Below are 10,259 nucleotides of genomic sequence, written 5' to 3' on the forward strand. Positions count from 1 at the left end.
TCATATTGTTCCCAGTTTTGTATACAAATTGTGGTCTGTATGGTACTTTATCCTTAATAGTAACATCACTTGTCACTATATTCCAGTTGGAAGTAATGATGTCCTTTACTTCATTCGTATGCCTACCATATTTTAATATGCATGCTTTAACATAGTTGTCATTTCTGGTATTAATATTGGTGTTAATTTTGTTATTTCCCTCATTATTTTTCTGAAGTCCTATACCTATAAGTGGTGGATACTTCCTACCCCATTCCTGAGTAGTATACCTGATCACATCATTGATCATAGCAATGGGGTAGCCCTTATCCATAAATAAACTTCCAATATAAGATAATTATTGCTGCATGCATTCCTTAACCGAAGTCATCCGTGCAGCTCTGATGCACTGCCCCTTAACTATGCCTCGTTTGGTGGCATAAGAATGAGCACTATCAAAGTGTAAATAACCGTTGCTGTATGTGTCCTTCCTGAAAATCCGTGACTGGAAGGATTTCCCATCACTATACAGATATACATCGAGATAATTAATCCCCACCGTGTCAAACTGATGGGTGAACTTAAGGTAACTGGTAGTATGATTAATATAATCTACAAACTCGATTAATTTTCCCAAGTCTCCTTCCCAGAGAACAAAGATATCATCCAAGTAACGGACATAACTTTTGATGTTAGACATCCAAGTGGATTGCAAAACAAATTCATTCTCCCAATCAAGAAGTACAAGATTGGCGTATATGGGGGTACAGGCTGCCCCCATAGCTACGCCAGTCCTCTGCCTATAATACTCTCCCTCATAATAGATATAGTTGTGGTCAAGTACTATATCCATAAATTCGGTAAGTAGGAAGACATCATCCTGTCCTAGACCACTAAAATTGTGTATACTGTTTTGGAATCTAATAATACCATCATTCTTGGGAATACAGGAGAAAAGGTCCTGTATGTCAATTGTGACAAACACCAAATTTGGACTCCATATCTCTTGTTTGAAAATTCCCAGGAATTCCCAGGAATCTTTCATGATATGTGCTATGGTATTGCACATATGTTTCAATCTGTGATGTATGACTCTACCCAATGGAAAGGCTTTACTAGAGCTTCCTGAAATTATCGGTCTAAACGGGGGATCCAAAAGATTTTTATGTACTTTAGGGATCCCCGTGATAGTTGCCAATATAGGAAATTCTACTTTGAGGAATTTGTATAATTCCTCATTAATTCTATTCTCTAACAAAAATTCCTCCAAATATGAGTCAATTCTACCATGAGCAATATTCACCTGGTTAAGGGAAGATGCTTCATATTGCAGGGAGTTATTTAACAATTCAAAAATTTTAGCTGTATACTTTTCTTGATCGTATAAAACTATTCCTCCCCCTTTCTCTGCTGACATGATTCTAATGTTCTGTTCACAAAGTGTATCTATGACTGAATAAACTTGTTGACTCATGTCACGATCTCTTTTATTGTACTTACATTTCTTATATAAAGAATATAGTTCTGTATTTATCACATTTTCAAAAGATATCAATGTTTTGGACATGGGTGGAGTAAATGTACTTTTCTTTCTCAAATCCCCCATATGTCCTAGCTGTGGAGGACTATGATTGAAAAATACCCCAAGATTCACTTTTCTTAAAAATAGCTTGAATTCAACCAATGTATCAATAAGATCAAGAGATTTGTCAGGAATAAACTTCATTCCTTTCGAAAATACTTTAAATAACTCTGGTGTAACCTTACAAGTACTATAATTGTATATCTTGACTTCCCCACTTGTATGAAGTATATTGTTAGATACACCATTGTTGCTACAATTTATAGTATGTATGGAAGTATTCTCTGGACCTATCATGTATATATTACTATTAAGGGTTCCAAGGGGTCCTTCTAATATTGTCTGTATCTGTTCCATCTGTGTTTCCCCTTCCCCTTTTGTTTTACTGATTGCCAAACATTGTGATCCCTCCCCTCTTCTAAAAAAAATTCTTCATCAAACTGATGTAAATGTGAGACATTCTCATTAATAACATACTTATTGTCCTTGCTTTTCTCCTCATTCTGTTTAATGTTCCACCTATATACTGTTCCTTTCTCATATTGAGACATATCTCTCTATAATTTCCTACATTTCCTATCAAAAACTTTCTTGCAATTGTTTTCTGCATAATCATATTGTTTAGAATACAGTTTTTCCCATTGTGGGAATAATACATCCTTTTTGATTAGTTTATTCAAATGTTCCACCTCCTGTAATAAACTGCTCAACTTAGAATCATTACAGTTTACTATAAATTGCATAAATTGTTTGCCAAACCCATTAAACATATTATTGCACACCTTAATATTGTCTGCACTCATCTCAACCCCTATGGGTTCCTTAAAAAATCGTAGCCCCATAGGGACTATTCCGCTGTCAATACATTTATGTAAAAACATGTTATCAACTTGTATTGTCTTTATTTTACTAAGTTTGTTGCCAAAACTATAAATCAATTCCTTTAAAGAAGAAAAATGTCCCTCATCTTCTTTACGTTTGTTATTGACATTGTTAATGTCTTTAAATTCAAATGGCATGTGCATAAATCTGTCTAAATTGAAATTATATGCACTGCTATTATCTCCCAAAGGAGAACACTGTAACACAGTACCTTTGGAATGTTTGCTTGTGACACCACTCGTCTTGTCCTCAGATGCATAAGTCCGTACTGGTGGTAAACGCTTGGGCTTTGCCCCAGAAATTAAATAAATATCTTCATCGTGATTACACGACATAGCTGAAACATTAAGAGTGCTTTTCTGCCTGTCCACAAATACGTTGTCTTCCTTCCTCGGTGTACAGCTCGACGGGAATGGGGATGAAGACCTCCTCTGCCCATTCGGGATCTCCTCGTCGCTGCCGTTACCAATAGAGGACCGTGCTGACACAACAACGTTTTTGAAGTTAGGTTGCACTGGATTTATATGCGAAACAGTCGGCGGTGTTAACAGTTCGAGTAGACGAGTAATTTCGCCCTTAATTATAGCCATTTCTGAATGTATCTTATCAACTTCCTCCCTAGTAATGGAAGTTGAAAAACCAGAAACCTCATGCAAAGAATCCATACTGGAAAGACCAACAACGTAAACTGAATGAATTCCTGGAGTCCAACAGCAAATGAAAAAAAGTATACCACCACGAAGGCAGTAAATAATTCCAGGAAAGATTGGATTCTTGCACTAAATAGTACTCTTTATTTAAGCACAAACGAAGATGTTGAGCGCTTTCATCAATGTACAAATGACTTCTTCAGAACACAATGCATAAAAGCTTACTCCCTTATATATTCAAAAAAACGCCATTTACACTCATTATTCAATTAATATGTGGGCTGGCATTGAGTGATTAGATACCTCCAATTTCTATTCAGCCTGCTACTTTACAATGAACTAGTAAAATATCTTGTTGACAAGTGCTGTTGTTCTTTTTTAGATAGATAGGTCATATATTGTGTTGTATTTTGTTAGTATAATTTTATCACACATATATATTATTTTATTATATTACAAATATTAATATTTTAAAATGTTTTATACATATTTTGTATACAATATGAATTTTGTTGCACACTTTTGATTTTCTTCCTTTTTTTTATTTTTTCAAATTGTTATGTATGTATACAGTTTGTCAGTACAAAACACAAACCAAGGACATAGCATGTTTTTTATCACTATACAGCTGGTGTCCAGTTATGGTTAGTATAGTTATGTACAAGATTTGGATTAAATGTAATATTTTTATTGAATTGTAGTTAACTATATATTAGCTACACTTTTAAAGCAGACATTTAACAAGATATTTTACAAGTTCATTGTAAAGTAGCAGGCTGAATAGAAATTGGAGGTATCTAATCACTCAATGCCAGCCCACATATTAATTGAATAATGAGTGTAAATGGCGTTTTTTTGAATATATAAGGGAGTAAGCTTTTATGCATTGTTCATAGGTTCATAGGTTCATAGGTTTATACTAGGCTATCTGCCCTAAGGCATTTATAAGCCTAGCCCAAATTGTTGTGGCTTACGCCACCCCTTATATGAAAAAATACTGTGCCCATTAGTTTGTTGTGCCTCTGTCGAGCAGTGACACAGAGATGATTCCCGGGGTAAACCTACGATCTCCCATCCACAGGTCTAGATTTCTCTTGAACAGAGTCAGCAAGGTGCTCTGCCTCACATGGACTGGGATTTTATTCCACAGCATAGGGAGTCTCTGAGTGATAAATCTATCCCTCCAGCACGTCCTATTTATATCCGTGCTAAGGTTTAAGTCGCTTGCTCTGGTGGTTTTGGTGGATTTGGATTTTTTGAGGTGGATTTTTTGTGTTCTGAAGAAGTCATTTGTACATTGATGAAAGCGCTCAACATCTTCGTTTGTGCTTAAATAAAGAGTACTATTTAGTGCAAGAATCCAATCTTTCCTGGAATTATTTACTGCCTTCGTGGTGGTATACTTTTTTTCATTTGCTGTTGGACTCCAGGAATTCATTCAGTTTATATTATTAAATATATTTAAACCTATCTTTGTGGCCGATATTTGTGAGACATATTTAAGCTCTTAGAGTACTTGCATATTGATATGGTGACACTGTACAGGCCACGCGTAAACAGCACTGCACTTGGTCAGACTACAATTTGGATAATAGTAACATTATGTAGTAGATCTGGGCACCCTTTGTTAAGGGCCTTAAGTAGCTGATAAAGAGTTGGCTGGTGGCAGTTGGAACTACCTTATAGTCTGGGCAGAAGGGGACATAGCTAATAAACCTGTGCCAGCCTTTCTCAGGTGTGTGGTGTTTGTATATCAATCAAATCTCACAGTGTGTGTGTGTGTGTGTGTGTGTGTGTGTGTGTGTGTGTGTGTGTGTGTGTGTGTGTGTGTGTGTGTGTGTGTGTGTGTGTGTTTGTGTGTGTGTCAGCTACTTGGACAGGGACGTGAAGCACTGGCTGGACAGAGAAGGTGGTGGAGGTTTTAGCTTGGACACTCAGCTGAGATCTCAACCCTATAGCTGTGCCAGTGAGGAGTCTTATTGGGGATCTGAACAAAGAGGGAGAAACCAGAGCCAGACTGACTGTGATCTCTGTATGCTCTTAAGGGAAATTGCACCTTACTGTGTGTGTATTTTTTATCCTCCCAGTATGTACATTCCCCACTGTTGCCAGTGGTGAGGATTGAGGCTCCTTGATTACTGGGCCAATGAAAGGGGCATCACAGTGATGAAGAGATGAAAGACTAGATTTCTGCAGGAAGTACGTATACTTATTTGAGAGATACCCCCCCCTTCAGTCTGTGTCCAGTTTCTCACAGTGAAGGGTACTGGAGGTATTAGCATGATAACCTATTGCCTATAGGTAAATAGACCAAGACTGCTGCATCAAAGATTTACATCTTTTTTAAGACTAATGCTGTCTATAAGAAATAAAACTATTTCCTGGGTAAGAAGGTCTTCATTTGTCAGCTGTCTGGTGGTATCCCTCCAGGTTTATAAAAAAAACTTTTAGCCTGTCAGATATAGCTATCCTTCCTTTCCTTAATTATATCCTTCTTAATGAGCATTTTTGTGCCCAAGCCAAAATGTACTTAATTAAAACACTGAACTTAAAAGTGTATAACCAATAGTCTGTGCATTTTACCTCAAGCCAGCATTTTATCCCACGTATGAGTGCTTTCATTCACTATTATAGACTTCTTCACATCAACAAACACTATAACAACATTTTTCCGTACATGTTTTGTATATTCTGGATAAGGAGGGATGTATGATATATGTTGGGGATTGGATGGCGGTTGGACCAATTGATTTTATATAGTGGAAAGCCATGAGTCAATTGGGAGGAGAGTGTGGGACGTATAGGATTGGTGAAAATGTAGCAATTGTGGCCAATCCATTTGAGTGTGGAAATTCTCCAGCTGTCATGTAAGCCAGACCACCTAATGTTCAAGCTTCACTGATGCATTGCAATGCCCTCACCTTGATTATATGCTTCTCAATTAAATTTATGTTAGAAATCACATTAAACAACAGTTACACAAACCATATTATTATGAAAAGCAACTATGCCTCAGCCACTGACATGTTTCATCCAAAACATGACATGATAGACAAAAGGACAACTCCAGATTTAGACAATTTTTACAGGGCTACAGTGGCAAAAAAGTATAAACAATCATTGTAAAAGTTAACTAAGGCCTAATGTCTTTAACATTTGCAGACAAAAATGTTAGTATACAAACTGGTGAAAAGAAATATATAAGATAATAAAATAATTATGTGTCGCCACAATAAACAGGACATGCTGGAGGGATAGATTCCTGTCCCAGTGACTTCCCATACTCTGGAACAGGCTACCCATCTATGTCAAGCAAAGTTCTTCATTAGCACTCTTCAAGAAAAATCTTGATGAGTGGATGGGAAATAGGAAATACACCCCGGGGATCACTTCTGTGTCTCTGCTCAACAGTGGCACAGGAAAATAACTTTCTTGGGTAGCGTAAGCCAGGGAACCTTGCTGGCTAGGCTTACGTAGGCCCTTGGGCCAATAGCCCAGTACCTACCTATGAACCTATGAACCTTTAAAATACATTTAATATTCAATTGTAAGCTGGTGAAAGAGAAAGAGCAAGGGAAATTTCATTTAGAAATGTCTCCAGGTCTGGCCTGCTTTTAATGAGGTTAAAAGGGCATTAAAATAGCAAACACCTTCTTGCTGAAAGTGTCTTAATGTCTCATATCTACAGATTTATTCAGCAAATATGTAAGTATATAAATTAAAAGACCAGAATCATAGAGTAGAAACATATCTGTTCCTGAATATAAGAGCTTAGATTTTATCTTACTGAATCTGTAGTCTCTGGAGTTCCATCTTATGACAAACTCCTCAAAACCACGCATTACCGAGGTAATCCTGAAGAATAAATATTTTAATTTCCTTACTGTTCAACAAAAAATGCATACTGTTGATGCCAGCAAAAGTACGACTTTGACAAGTTGTAACAGCACCAAATCATTATTATCAAGAACTCCAGTTATTTATTATGACACATAAGCACTAAGTGGTTGTCTCATTACTTAACACAGCATGAAGCCAGCCAATCAAGTACCTTGTGTGGTATCTGTCTGGTTGTCATCATTTACCACATATAACTGCATATTACATGGGGAAATCTATTTTATATGGTATCTTATGGAAGCACCTCAACATAACCTAAGTCTTTTTGACCTCCAAGAATATCTGATGCCTGTTCAACAGTTTTTCATCACTAAATCCACTGAAATATATGTTATACAAGTCTTCATCCTCCCCCTGTATGGCATTATTTTAACTTTCTCACCATCCAGTAGCATTATTAGTGCTCAAGAAACTAACTCCTATGCACAGTACAGGCACTGAAATATCTTTTGGCACCTGTTACACCTGTGCACCATTGTTACACACTATACTTGTATTAGCAACCAGTGAAATTAATGCAAAATAGAGAAAACATTAAAACTCAGTTTTGTCTGGTTTGGATATTTGCTACATACTTTTCTACTTGTAATTGTTTTACTCATGTAGGGCAGGATTCAGAAAGCCTCCGTGTAAGAGTTATAACTCTTACACGGAGGCTGCAGTTAAACGGTGTGATGTCAGCATGTCATGCATATGCATGAGGTGCATGAGGCATGCTGAATCACACTGTAAGTCTTACATGGTCCGTGTAAGACAGTAGGGGGCATGTCCGTAGGCTAAGCCCTGCAAGCGGACATGCCCCCGGAAGTCTAGAATGGCAGAAAGTAAACACCCACGAGAGAGGTCATGGAAATGTGAATAAATACACTACACAACACATGCCCCCACAGACCAGCAATGTAAAATGTAAAAAGTGAACAGATGTTATAAAATGTAAAATGAAAACTTTTTTATTTTTTTTAAAACCCCGTAAATGTTTATATCGATGCATTCATGTGCTGGTGTGTGCTACTAAGCTACTAGCGAACTGTACAGTTAGCAATCAGTGGAAAAGGATATAAGAACTAAATATGCAAAGTAAGCCAAGAAGTAATAGCATAGCGGTAGAGTTTTCGGCTTAAGAGCAGGCAGGCAAGGTTCAAGTCCACACAACATCCTTTTTATTTTTGTAAATAAGCACTAAAAAGGCCCCTGACAGTATTGTACAAATGTAAAAGTATTTCCTTTTGTAAAATGGAATGAACTGGATCATATATTTTCAAGTAATACAATAATAAAAATATTTAGAAATGTACTGATAGCTAAGCTGCTGTCAAACAAGGTGAGACAGAGTGCCCGTAGCTGAGTAGTGTTTCAAAGGCTGCAAATTGCTTGCCCGTAGCTAAGCACTGGTTTAACAGGCTCAAACTGTGTGCAGCTAGCTGTGCTTAGCTTAACATGCGTGTTAATAGCCAATTAAGGTTTATCCCAGTGCACCCCGTTTGCTCGGAGGTGCGCGTGTGTTAGCGGAGCTCACCGCCAGTGCGCATGTGTGCGCTCCGCGCAAACGAGCGCAGACCTGGTTTTAAGTGCTTAAAAGTGCCTTTGGCACGTTTGATTGACAGGTCCTGTACTCATTTCGAAAGAAAAATAAATTCCCACTGTCAGTCTCAAACCCCGGACCTTGGTAACACTAGTCTGTATGACCTACCACTAAGCCATGAGTCTCATACAAGAACATAGTGCTAAAATAAATATAACATGTAATAGTAGGAATGAATATAAAGGCAATATAGGATGTGTACTACCCAAAGCATGTCAGGTAGATTTTTAATGTCCGAATTACTGGATTCCCATACTAGTTTAGTGTTAACAGAAACAGCCCTGCTAATTGTTAGCTTGTACATAATAATGTAAGGTAATGTACATATATGAAAGTATGTATATGTACACATATATATATATATATATATATATATATATATATATATATATATTAATACATATGAAATATAGTTGTAGGTGTCAGTATTCATACACACTCACTACAGGAAACAGTGAAGATAAATGCAGCAACCAGAATCTACAACACAGCCTGACTCCTGTGAGACTTACTAACCCTTTTAACTGCTTAAAGGTGCCTTCAGCACTTTGATTGACAGGCCCTGTACTCAATTTGAAAGCAAAATAAAATCATACTATTAGGCCCTACCTCAAGACCATTGTAACACTAGTCTGTATGACCTACCACTAAGCCATGACTCTCATACAGGAATATAGTGCTAAAATAAGTATAACATGTAATAGTAGGAATAAAGATAAAGGCAATATAGGATGTGTACTACCCAAAGCATGTCAGGTAGATTTTTAATGTCCGAATTACTGGATTCCCATACTAGTTTAGTGTTAACAGAAACAGCCCTGCTAATTGTTAGCTTGTACATAATAATGTAAGGTAATGTACATATATGAAAGTATGTATATGTACACACACACATACATATATATATATATATATATATATATATATATATATATATATATATATATATATATATATATATTAATACATATGAAATATAGTTGTAGGTGACAGTATTCATACACACTCACTACAGGAAACAGTGAAGATAAATGCAGCAACCAGAATCTACAACATAGCCTGACTCCTGTGAGACTTACTAACCCTTTTAACTGCTTAAAGGTGCCTTCAGCACTTTGATTGACAGGCCCTGTACTCAATTTGAAAGCAAAATAAAAGCATACTATTAGGCCCTACCACAAGACCATTGTAACACTAGTCTGTATGACCTACCACTAAGCCATGACTCTCATACAGGAATATAGTGCTAAAATAAGTATAACATGTAATAGTAGGAATAAAGATAAAGGCAATATAGGATGTGTACTACCCAAAGCATGTCAGGTAGATTTTTAATGTCCGAATTACTGGATTCCCATACTAGTTTAGTGTTAACAGAAACAGCCCTGCTAATTGTTAGCTTGTACTTAATAATGTAAACTAATGTCCATATATGAAAGTATGTATATGTACACACACACATATATATATATATATATATATTAATATATATGGAAATGGTGAGAGAAATGCAGCAACCTGAATTTACAACACAGCATGAATCATGAGAGACTTACTAACCTTCACACTCACAGAACACTGTCGACAGCATACCAGCATGGTCCACGCCCTTACAATCTGAAAGGGCAACACCTATCTCACATACCCTTTTATAGCACTGTCCTGTAATCACAGTGAAAAAAAA

Source organism: Protopterus annectens, chromosome 8.part0 (genome assembly GCF_019279795.1).
Source record: "Protopterus annectens isolate FY-2018-M chromosome 8.part0, PAN1.0, whole genome shotgun sequence".
NCBI lineage: Eukaryota > Metazoa > Chordata > Ceratodontiformes > Protopteridae > Protopterus > Protopterus annectens.